At 37.7% G+C, this 13481-nt stretch overlaps 1 pseudogene; it reads left to right on the plus strand.

The window, feature by feature from the left end:
- Nucleotides 1-8408: 8408 nt before the first annotated feature.
- On the plus strand, nucleotides 8409-10235 carry LOC118925501 (nuclear receptor subfamily 2 group C member 1-like; annotated as a pseudogene).
- Nucleotides 10236-13481: the final 3246 nt, after the last annotated feature.

Consider the following 13481-nt stretch of genomic DNA (forward strand, 5'->3'; position numbering starts at 1 on the left):
CAGCTATTATGAAAATGCCTCAAACTGTAATGGCAAACACTCTAGAACCAGTGGATACAAAAGTCTCATGAAAAATAAAGCAGATGTAAAAGAGAATCAAACAAATTTTTGAACTGAAAAACATAATAAATGAAGTAAGTTCACTGGATGGGATCAATAGCAGAAAGTGACAGTAATGGAAAAAATCAGTGAACTCTAAGACAGATGAATAGAAAATTTCTAATCTGAACAAAGAAAATAAAGATTAGGGGGAAAAAAGGAAACAGGGATTCAGAAACCTGTAGGAGAAAACCCACAGGTCTAATATTCATGTCATGGATGTCCAAGAAAGAAAGCAAAACTACAGGGGATCATAAAAGATAGTTGAAGATACAATAGCTAAAAATTCACCAAATATGATGAAAGGAATATTTTTATGACTCAGGAATCTTAGGTAACTTCACACAGAATAAATGCAAAGATATCTGTGACCATTTATATCATAATCAAACTGCTAAAAAATAAAGACTAAGAAAAATTCTGAAGTCAGAGGAAAATGATGCACTTTGGGTAAGGGAAATACTATTAAAGAGATAATTGATTTCTAATTAAAAACCAGTGTCCAAAAGGAATTAGAATATTTGTAAGGTGTTGAAAGAAAAGAACTGTCAATCTAGAATTTTATATCCAGCAAAAATATCAGATGAAGCTATTTGGAAAAAATATCCTAAAAATTCAGGAATGAAGATAAAGATATTCTCATGAAAGAAAAGTAAGATTTTTGTTGCAAGCAAACTGAATTTAAGACAAATACTAGAGGAAGTCCTTTATAGAGAAGAGAAATATCAAAAGGCTATTTGGGGTTAGGTCCAAAATAAGAACCTGAGCCCACCTTACCTCACATACTCAGTGAATATACACTCACAGACAGAGCAGTTCATCCTGAGGAAGCGCTTAGGCCTGAAGGAATACCTTTGGCACAATAAGGGATATATAAACAACATTGAAAAGTCGCAAGAAAGATGGAGACATGGTAATAGATGGAACTTTACCTCCAATGTGGCCCTGCATTAGGGAGGGATATCACTGAGGGACTGGAGTGAAGATTCATCTCCCCTGGGATACAGAAAAGAAAAGGCCACAGTTTAAAAGATATAAAGGCCAACATTTTAACTGAAAGAAATCAATTTTCAGAATTAAAGCACCTGTCATTGGTTGGGGAACTGCTAGAACTCTCTCTAGGATTGGAGATGCTGATGAGCACCATTATTTATGTTCCCCCTAATCACGGATAGGGCAGAAGGGGAGCAGAGTGAGTGTGATAGTTTCCTTCCCCATGAACATTGTTAATGTGCATAAAAGCAGGTTAGGCACCACTATTTAAATCCCCTCACACCCCACATATTGATATGTGTGGATGGGAGCATGCATATACACTAACTCTAGAATTAATCAAAGCAGTCTTCTGGACCTCAGCTACACTCAAACTCACTTGTCAGAGATCCAGCTGGCATACCAAGATGGCACTAGCACAATGCCTATGTTACTTCACCCTGCCAACATCCCTTCCATTCTCAGACACCCTGTTACCATGGCCCTGACTGTGCCCACCCAGCAGACCTCCAGACCACACCCTCTGGCCCTGCCTATAAGCCACCAGGACATACTGGGACAGCATCCTCCACCTCTGGCCACCCCATAAACATGGCCCTAGCTGGCACCCATGCAGAGGACCCCCAGAAAATATACCCCTCTGGCACAGGTCACCTTGTCAGTGAGGTCCCAGCCCATTGCCCAACCAGGAGGCCTCAAGACCATGTCCATTTGACACTGGCTCACCTTCCAGCATGGCCCAGGCTCTTGCCCACTTGGCAGACTTCCAAGATCATGCTTTGAAATCCCCAGCACCAGGATGCCCAAGCTCATGCCCACCCCACCTTCATCCAGCCAGTTAAAAGTGACAAGCACAAGCATTCTACCAAGGCAATGTTCCTACACAAGGTCATGCCTTCAAGACTGGGGGAGTATCCCTTTCATCTAATCTATGGACATAAACACAAAAAGTGAAACAAAATGATGGGACAGAGGAATGGGCTTGAAGCAAAAGAACATGATAAAACCAAAGATAAAGAACTAAATGAACAGAGTTAAGCAATCTACCTAAAAGAGTTTCAAGTAATGGTTATAAAGATGGTTACCACACATGAGAAAAGAGTGGTTGAACTCAACAGTTGGAAGCTATGAGAAAGAACCAGAGATGAAGAATACAATTAATGAAATGAAAAATACACTATAGGGAATCAACAACAGATTAGAGGATGCAGAAGAACAGATTAGTGATCTGGAAGACAGAGTAATGGAAGGCACTCAAACTGAACAACAGAAAGGAAAAAGAATAAAAACAAATGAGGATACGTTAAGGGAGCTCTGGGACATCAGACATCCTAACATTCACATTTTTGGAGTTCAAGAACAAAAGAGACAGAAAGGGGTAGAACACTTACTTGAAGAAATAATAGCTGAAAACTTCTATAACCTAAGGTAGGAAACAGACATTCATCTCCAGGAAACACAGAGAGCCCCAAACAAGATGAAACCAAGGTGGTCCATTCCAAGACATCAGAAATAAAATGTCAAAGACAGAAGACAAAGAGAAACAGACTCTTAAAGGCATAGAGAAAAGCAGTGAGTTACATACAAGGGAAACCCCATAAGGCTATAAACTGATTTTTCAGCAGAAATTCTATTGGCCAGGAGGGAGTGGCCTGATATATTCAAAGTTCTGAAGGTAAAAAAAAACACTTACAACCAAGAATACTCTACCCAGCAAGGTTATTATCAGAACTGAAGGAGAAATAAAAAGCTTCCCAGATAAACATAAGTTGTAAGAGTTCATCACCACGAAACCAGGGGTAGACAAAATGCTAAAGGGACTTCCTTTATATGTGAAAGCAAACATACAGCAAAGGTACTATATCAGTCACTTGAAAGCTAGTATAAAGATTAAAACACAAAAATTCATATGGAAACACCAAAGACCCCGAATAGCCAAAGCAATCCTGAGAAGGAAGAATTAAGTGGGGGGGGGGGTTTCACTTACCAACTTCAAGCTCTACTACAAAGCCACAGTAATCAAGACAATTTGATACTGACACAAGAACAGAGCCACAGACCAGTGGAACAGAATAGAGACTCCAGACATTAACCCAAACATATATGGTCAATTAATATATGATGAAGGAGCCATGGACATACAATGGGGGAAATGACAGTCTCTTCAACAGATGGTACTGGCAAAACTGGACAGCTACATGTAAGAGAATGAAACTGGATCATTGTCTAACCCCATACACAAAAGTAAATTTGAAATGGATCAAAGACCTGAATGTAAGTCATGAAACCATAAAATTCTTAGAGAAAAACATAGGCAAAAATCTCTTGGACGTAAACATGAGCGAATTCTTCATGAACATATCTCCCCAGGCAAGGGAAACAAAAGCAAAAATGAACAAGTGGGACTATATCAAGCTGAAAACTTCTGTACAGCAAAGGACACCATCAATAGAAAAAAAAGTTACCCTACAGTATGGGAGAATATATTCATAAATGACAGATCCAATAAAGGGTTGGCATACAAAATATATAAAGAGCTCACACACCTCAACAAATAAAAAGCAAATAATCCAATTAAAAATGGGCAGAGGATCTGAACAGACAGTTCTCCAAAGAAGAAATTCAGATGGCCGACAGACACATGAAAAGATGCTCCACATCGCCAGTCATCAGAGAAATGCAAATTAAATCGCCTCAGACCAGTTAGGATTGCCACCATATAAAAGACAAACAACAACAAATGTTGACGAGGTTGTGGAGAAGGGGGAACCCTCCTACATTGCTGGTGGGAATGTAAATTACTTCAACCATTGTGGAAAGCAGTACGGCAGTTCTTCAAAAAGCTCAAAATAGAAATACCATTTGACCCAGGAATTCCACTCCTAGGAATTTACCCTAAGAATGCAGCAGCCCAGTTTGAAAAAGACAGATGCACCCCTATGTTTATCACAGCACTGTTTACAATAGCCAAGAAATGGAAGCAACCTAAGTGTCCTTCAGTAGATGAATGGATAAAGAAGATGTGGTACATATACACAATGGAATATTATTCAGCCATAAGAAGAATACAAATCCTACCATTTGCAACAACATGGATAGAGCTAGAGGGTTTTATGCTCAGTGAAATAAGCCAGGTGGAGAGGGACAAGTACCAAATGATTTCACTCATCTGTGGAGTATAACAGCAAAGCAAAAACTGAAGGAACAAAACAGCAGCAGACTCACAGAACCCAAGAATGGACTAACAGTTACCAAAGGGAAAGGGACTGGGGAGGATGGGTGGGAAGGGAGAGATAAGGGCAGAGAAAAAGAAAGGGGGCATTATGATTAGCATGTATAATGTGGGGGCTACATGCATAGGGCTGTACAACACAGAGAAGACAAGTAGTGATTCTACAGCATCTTACTACGCTGATGAACAGTGACTGTAATGGGGCTTGTGGGGGGGACTTGGTGAAGGGGGGAGCCTAGTAAACATAACATTCTTCATGCAATTATAGATTAATGATAACAAAATAAAAAAGAATTTCTATGCAAAAAAAAGTTAAAAGACAAAAGTAGTAAAATTAATCACTTCTAAAATCTGTTAAGGTAATCACTAAATAAAAAGGTGTAAAAGAAGACATCAAATGCATGAAATGAGGGGGAGGGGGAGTAAAAAATATAGTGCTTAAGTGACCATCAACTTAGCACACATAAGACATCATATATAAACCCTATGGTAATCACAAACCAAAAACCTGTAATGAATACACACAAAATAAAAAGAAAGGAATCCAACCATCCACTAAAGAAAGTCATAACACACTAGGGAAGAGTGCAAAAGAAAAAGGTTGGAGCAGCAGTACTTATATCAGACAAAATAGACTTTAAAACAAAGACTGTTAAAAGAGACAAAGAAGGACATTATATGATTAAGGGCTTAATCCAGTAAGAAGATATAACAATTGTAAATATCTATGCATCCAAAATAGAAGCATCTAAATATGTAAAGCAAATATTAACAGATATAAAGGAAGAAATTAACAATAATACAATAGAAGGAGACTTTAATGCGCCATTTACTTCAGTGTATAGATCATCAAGACAGAAATTCAACAAAGAAACAGTATCTTTGAATGACATATTAGACCAACTGGACTTAAAATATACAGAACATTACATCTAAAAACGTCAGAATACGCATTCTCTTTTCAAGTGCACATGGAACATTCTCGAGGATAGATCATGCTAGGTCATCAAACAAGTCTGAATAAATTTAAGAAAATTGAATCATACCAAGCATTTTTTTCCAACCCCAAAAGTATAAAACTGGGTATTGAATACAAGAAAACACTGTAAAAGACATAAATATGTGGAGGATAATCAGCATGCTGCAAAACAACCAATGGGTCAACAAAGAAGTCAAAGGGGAAATCAGAAATAATTGGGAGAATAATGAAAATAGAAACACAATACTTCAAAATCTTTGGGATGCATCAAAAGCAGTTCTAAGAGGGTAGTTTATAATACTACAGGACTACCGCAACAAGCAAGAAAAATCTTAATCTAACCCTACACCTAACAAAGCCTAGAGTTAATAAAAAGAAGGAAGTATTAAGATCAAGATCAGAAAAGATATAAATGAAATAGAGACTGAAAAAACAATAAAAAATAAAAGCTCATTCTTTGAAAAGATGAACAAAATTAATAAATCATTAGCTAGACTCATCAAGAAAAAGAGAATTCAAATAAATACAATTAGGAATGAAAAAGAAGTACAACTGACACCAAATAAATACAAATTATTATAAGAGATAACTATGAAAAACTATATGATGATGAATTGGACAATGTAGAAGAAATGGATAAATTAAAAACATGCAATATCCCTAGACTAAACCAGGAAGAATAGAAAATATGAACAGACCAATTAATAGAAATGAAATTGAATTGGTAATCAAAAAGTTCCCAAAACTCCACAGCCAGATGGGCTTCACAGGAGAATTCTACCAAACATTTAAAGAAGAGCTAATATGTATCCTTTTCAAATGATTCAAAAAATTAAAAAGGAAGAAAGCTTCAAAATTTATTCTGTAAGGCTAATATCACCCTGACACCAAAATGAGACAAAGACACTACAAATAAAATTACAGACCAATGTCCCTGATGAACAAGGTGTAAACATCTAAAACAAAATATTAGCAGACCAAATTGAAAAATAATTAAAAGGATCATTCACCACAACCAGATGGACTTTATTCCAGGGATGCAAGGATGGTTCAAGGGCTGCAGATCAATCAATACAATATACCAGGTTAACAAAAGGAAGGATTAAAAACCATATGATCATCTTGATAGATGCTGACAAAGAAGCTGACAAAATTCAGTTTCCATTCATGCTAAAAACGCTTAACAATGGGTATAAAGGGAACATATCATAACATAATAATGCCTATACATGATCGATCCACTGCTAACATCATACTTAATGGGAAAAAACTGAAAGCTTTTCCTTTAGGATCAAGAACAAGAAGTGGATCTCCATACTCACCACTTTTATTCAACATAGTACTTGAAGCCCTAGTCATAGCAATCAGACAAGAATAAGAAATAAAAGGCATCCAAGTTGGTAAGGAGGAAGTAAAATTGTCACTATTTGTAAATTACATGATACTATATATAGAAAACTCTAAAGAGTCCACCTAAAAACTGTTAGGATTAATAAATGAATTCAGTAGTCACAGGATACAAAATCAATATATGGCAATCTGTTACATTTCTATATGCAAATAATAAATGAACAGAAAGAGAAATTAAGAAATCCATCCTATGTACAACTACATAAAAAAGATTAAAATACCTAGGAATAAATCTAACCAAAGAGGGGAAAGACCTGTATTTTGCAAACTATAAGACACTGATGAAATAAATTGAAGATGACACAAATAAATGGAATGCTCTTCCAAGCTCATGATTAGAAAGAGTTAATTGTTAAAATACCCATATGTCCCAAAACAATCTATAGATTCAGTGCAATCCCTATCAAAAATACCAATGGCATTTTTCACTGAACTAAAGCCAATAATCCTAAAATTTGTATGGAACTACAAAAGACCCCAAACAGCCAATGCAATCTTGAGAAAGAACAAAGCTGGTGGTATCATTTGATACTCCCTGATTTCAAGCTCTACTACAAAGCTACAGTAATAAAAATAGTATGGTAATGGCACAAGAACAGATATATAGATCAATGGAACAAAACAGAGCCAAGAAATAAACTCATGCTTATGTGGTCAATTAATACATGACAATAAAGTCACAAACATACAATGGGGAAAAAATAATCTCAAATAAATATCATTGAGAAAACTGAACAGCTACATGCCAAAGAATGAAACTCGACCACTTACATCGTACATAAAAGTCAGTTCAAAATGGACTAAAGACTGAAATGTAAGACCCTGAACCCATAAAACATAGGCAGTACACTCTTAAACACCAGCATTAGTAATTTTTTCTGAATGTATCTCCCCAGGCAAGGGAAACAAAAGCAGAAATAAAAAGTGGGACTACATTAAACTAAGAATCTTCTGCATTGCAAAGGAAACCATCAACAAAAGCAAAAGGCAACCTACTTTATGGGAGAATATATTTGCAAATGATATATCCAATAAAGGGTTAATATTATGAAACATAAAAAACGTATACAACTCAACACCAAAAAAAACCCAAACAATCCAACTGAAAAATGGGCAGGAGACCTTAATAGACATTTTTCCGAAGAAGGCATACAGATAACCAATAGACACATGAAAAGATGCTCCACATCACTAATCATAAGGGAAATGCAAATCAAAATTACAGTATCACCTCACACCAGTCTAACAGCAACAAGACATGAAATGACAAGTGTTGGTAAGGATGTGGAGAAAAGCGAACCTTTGTACATTGTTAGTACGATTGTAAATTTGTGCAACCAATATGGAAAAGCAGTATGGAAGTTTTTAAAAACACTACCATGAAACCTAGAAATTCCACTTATGGGAATTTACCCAAAGAAAATAAGATCACTAATTTGAAAAGACATATGCACCCCTATGTTTATCATATCATTATTTACAACAGCCAAAATATGGGAGCTACTTAAATGTCCATCAGTAGGTGAATGGATAAAGAAGATATGGTGCCCACTTCTCTTTACCCTACCCACTTGAGCTTTCTCCAACCTGTCTCTTCCCAGAACCCCCAAGCAGCCACCGCAGCAGGACTGTCCAGTCTATGTCTGCTGCAGGATGTAGCTTGGCCAAGAAGTGCTGGACATTTTGGTAATTAGCATGGCAACTATAGAAGAAATTGCACATCAAATTATCAAAGAGCAGATGGGAGAGATTGTTACAGAGCAGCAAACAGGCCAGAAAACCCAGATCACAGCACTTGATCATAATACACAAGGCAAGCAGTTCATCCTGACAAATCATGATGGCTCTTCTCCAAGCAAGTCATTCTGGCCAGGGAAGATTCCACTCCAGGGAAAGTTTTCCTCACCACTCCAGATGCAGCAGGTGTTAGCCAGTTATTTTTTACAACTCCTGATCTGTCTGCACAACACCTCCAGGAATAATAGCAGATAAAAGATTAGCACCATTTGCAATAGCTCTTAGATAATTCTTCAGCAGACCAAGGACCAAATAAGGTTTTTGATCTTTGCGTAGTATGTGGAGACAAAGCATCAGGGCATCATTATGGAGCAGTAACTTGTGAAGTCTGCAAAGGATTTTTTAGAAGAAGCATCCAAAAAAATTCAGTTTATTCATGTCGAGGAGCAAAGGACTCTATTATCAATAAACATCATTGAAACCGCTGTCAATACTGCAGGTTACAGAGATGTATTGCGTTTGGAATGAAACAAGACTCTGTTCAATGTGAACGAAACCCATTGAAGTGTCACGAGAAAAATCTTCTAACTGGGCCACTTCAACTGAAAAAATCAACATCCTCAAAGACCTTCGAAGTCCATTAGCTGCAACTCCAACTTTTGTAACAGATAGTGAGACTGCAAGGTCAGCAGGACTATTAAATTCTCAAATGTTTGTGAATATTCATCAGTCTGGAATAAAAACTGAGTCAGCTGTACTGATGATACCAGATAAGGTTGAATCCTGTCAGGAAGATTTAAGTACCTTGGCCAGTGTGGTTACATCATTAGCAAATTCTGCAAAAACTAAAGATCATTATCAAAATAGTAATGAAATGCCTATGATTGAAAGCTTAAACAATGGTGATACCTCTTTGTGTGAATTTCACCAAAAACGCAGACCAATGGTGATGTTTCAAGGGCATTTAACACTCTTGCAAAAGCATTGAATCCTGGAGAGAGCACAGCCTTCCAGAGCTCAGTAGAGGACATGGAAGGAAGTGTACACCTAATTGCTGGAGACTCAAGCATAAGTTACATCGGAAAAAAAGGGGCCACTTCTAAGCAATTTACATGTAGCTTTCAGGCTCACCATGCCTTCTCCTATGCCTGAGTACCTGAACGTGCACTGCATCAGGAGTCTGCCTCCAGACTGCTCTTCTCATCAATGCGCTGGGCACTTTCAATTCCTTCCTTCCAGGCTCTAGGGCAACAAAACAGCATATCATTGGTGAAAGCTTACTGGAGTGAGCTTTTTACTCTTGGTCTTGCCCAGTGCTGGCAGGTAATGAATGTGGCAACTATATTAGCAACATTTGTCAATTATCTTCATAGGAGCTTTCAAAAAGAAAGAAGAAAGTTATTGATGGAGCACATTTTCAAACTACAGGAGTTTTGTAACAGCATGGTTAAACTCTGCATTGATGGATATGAATATGCTTACCTAAAGGCAATAGTACTCTTCAGTCCAGATCATCCAGGCCTAGAAAACATAGAACTGATTGAGAAATTTCAAGAAAAGGCATATGTGGAATTCCAATAACTAAAACATATCCAGATGACACCTACTGGTTGTCCAGACTACTACTCAGATGCCACCTTTGAGACTGATGAATGCTACCATCACTGAAGAATTGTTTTTCAAAGGCCTCATTGGCAATGTACGAATTGACAGTGTTATCCCACATATTTTAAAAATGGAACCTGCAGATTATAACTCACAAATAATTGGTCACAGCATTTGAAAGCTGAGAGATCTCAGTATAAACTTACTGTTCTTTCCCAGAACAGAAGACACCAAATTGAACTCATTGCTTCCAGAACATCTGGAAAATTTGACTGGAACAGGGTAACCAACAACCAAGGTGTTTTTATTTTGATTTACTTAAGAAGAATTTTTGAAGTGCTGGACAGGTAAAAGGAATTGATATTTCCCTTCCTGGCTTATGTAAGTGAATAGGGAATACTCTCAATTTATTCTGCCACATCTTAGTATCTAAACTAAGATCTAATTATATTGTATTTTATAAAACAAATAAATCAGACTTATTTTCTCAGAAAAAAAAGATGTGGTACATATACATAATAGAATATTACTCAGCCATAAAAGAATGAGATCTTGCCATTTGTGACAATATAGATGGAGCTAGAGGGTAGGAAGCCACATGAAATAAGTCAGAGAGAAAAAGACAAGTACCATAAGATTTCATATATGTGAAATCTAAGAAACAAAACAAATGAACAAACAAAACTAAAATAGACTCATAATTGTAGGGAAGACTGGTGGTTGTCCTGGGGAGGGGGTTGGGGAAGAGTGAGTAGGTGAGGGGAGAGAAATTGTAAGGTGTTTGGTGTACTGATCTTTGGGACAATTACATGCATGTATACACATGTCAGAATTCATCATGAAGTACATTAAGATTTGTCCATTCTATTGTATGCACCTCAATTTTTTAAAAAGGATATTTGGAACATCTGTGTAGAAGAAAAATTATAAAAATGGTAAATATCTGGGTAAATTTAATAGAATGCTCATATCACTGTATTTCTCATATGTTTGATGTTGGAAAGCAAAAATTTCAGAATTATTTGTTGGGATTTTTCCATTTATATGGATATAACATTAAAACAAATACAACATAAAGGATGAGAAGAGGAAAAGGGACCTATATACAGTCCACTGAACTGGTAAAATATTGGTTCGAAGTATGATGTGAATTCAATAATATATACTGTAATCTCGAGAAATCCAGGAAAAGCTCTATACAAAGATATAGTCAAAGACAACAGATAAATTAAAATTGAATACTAAAAAAAGTACAAAATACTGCAAAGATGAAAGAACAGAGAAAATAAGAGGAACAAATGAGGGAATATAAGGGAAAAAAACATAAAAGGTTAGGCCCAAACTGAAGCATGCAAATAATTGTATTAACTGTCATTTAAAAAGAGACATTGGGGAAAGGAGATTCTTAAAGATGGTGGCGTGAGAACTAAGATAGAAACCTCCTCCCAAAATCACATATAATATGGAAATACAGCAGATACAACTAATCCTGAAAAAGCAGCTGGAAAGAAGACTGTAACAGACTGCCTACATCTGTAGAAAAGAGGAGACCTCATAGAAAAGGGCAAAGTAGCAAAGGTGTGATCTGGCAGAACCCAAGCCCTCCCGTAACCCCAGCTCACAGGCAGGAGGAAGAGAAACAGAGTGGGGAGGGAGTAGAAGCCCAGAACTGCTAAACACCCACCCCTGGTGATCTGCTCCAGGAGCACGAACCCACATTACGTGATGCTCTGGAGATTAGTGGGGTTGGAAAGCAAAGCAGGCAGAATACTCAGAGAGATAGAGATTCCAACTGCTTCTGGAGAACAGATACCCACAAAAGGCCACTTTGGGACAAAAGAAAGGCGGGCACTTTGAAAGACTTCCCAAAAGTGAGAGGGCTCCTAAAGGGGCAAGAATTGCACAGAGTTTGCTGCTCATGTGAAAGGACAGGTGGACAAAATTATTCCGGCACACTCAGCCAGGCAGGTTGGGAACTTTCAGGAGCTTCAGGCACTCCATCCCCCTAGCTGGCAATGCAGCCCTTAGGCCCCCAACTGCAATACACAGCCTACCTCCCCTTCCTGCTGGCTAGCACTCACTCACAAAACTGCTGCCCCCACCATTCTGCCAGGACAACCAGAAGGTGGCCCCAGCTAGGGCAGCTATAGGGGTGTAGTACAGAGGCTCCTCTCTATGTGCTTGGCCCAATGGCCCTGGCAGTGGAGGCAGGCACTACAACTGGGAAGCAGGAAAGAGCTCTTTCCTCCTGGCATGCACTAGCGCCACTTGCCTGCGACCCCCACCATCACTCCAGGTGCTGAGCAGCTGCAGAGAGTAGAGCTTCTGGGCACTACAGGGGGCTGCTTACACAAAGTTGTTATTCCACATTGTTCATTACAAATATGAAAGTCAAAAGAACCTGGTACAAACCAAAACCCCACAAACTACAGAAAGATGGCCAAGTGAAACTGAAACCACCAATATTCCTGATAAAGATTTCAAAATAAAAATCATAAATGTGCTCACAGAACTGCAAAAAAATATTCAAGACCTCAGGTGGGACTTCAAGAAAAATATGGAAACTTTGAAAAATAGAGTATCTAAAATGAAACAAAATGGAAGGATTTAAAAGCATATTAGATGAGGTAGAGGAGATGGTAAATGAAATAGAAATTACAGAATAGCAATATGAAGAAGCTGAGGCACAGAGAGAAAAAGAATCTCTGGGAATGAAAGAATGTTAAGAGAACTGTGTGACCAATCAAATCAGAACAGTATTTGCATTATAAGGGTACAAGAAAAAGAAGAGAAAAGGGGATACAAAGTGTGTTTGAGGATATAATTGCTGAAAACTTCCCCAGTCTGGTAGTTATCAGGCCATGAAAGTACACAGATCTCCAAACAGAAGGCATCCAAGGAAGACAACACCAAGACATATAATAACTAAAATGGCAAAGATCAAGGAAAAGGATGGAGTATTAAAAGCAGCCAGAGAGAGAAAAAAGATCAGATACAAAGGAAACCCCATCAGACTTCTCAGCAGAAAACTTAAAGGCCAAAAGGGAGTGGCGTGATATATTTAATGCAATGAAACAGAAGGGCCTCCAACCAAAAATACTGTACCAGCAAGATTATCATTTAAATTTGAAGCAGGGGTTAAATAATTTCCAGATAAGCAAAAGTTGAGAGAATTACCTCCCACAAATCATCTCTACAGTGTATTTTGGAGGGGCTGCTTTAGATGGAAGTGCTCCTAAGGCTAAATAACTGTCACCAGAGAAGATAAAACCACAGTAAAGGAAGAAGACCAATTAACTCCCAAGCAAATACAAAATTAAATCAACTACCCCCAAAGTCAGTTGAGGAATACACAGAGTACAGAATATGACACCTAATATACAAAGAGTGGAGAAGGAAGTAAAGAAGAGAGGGGGGAGAAAAGAA

Source organism: Manis pentadactyla, chromosome 1 (genome assembly GCF_030020395.1).
Source record: "Manis pentadactyla isolate mManPen7 chromosome 1, mManPen7.hap1, whole genome shotgun sequence".
Classification (NCBI taxonomy): Eukaryota; Metazoa; Chordata; class Mammalia; order Pholidota; family Manidae; genus Manis; species Manis pentadactyla.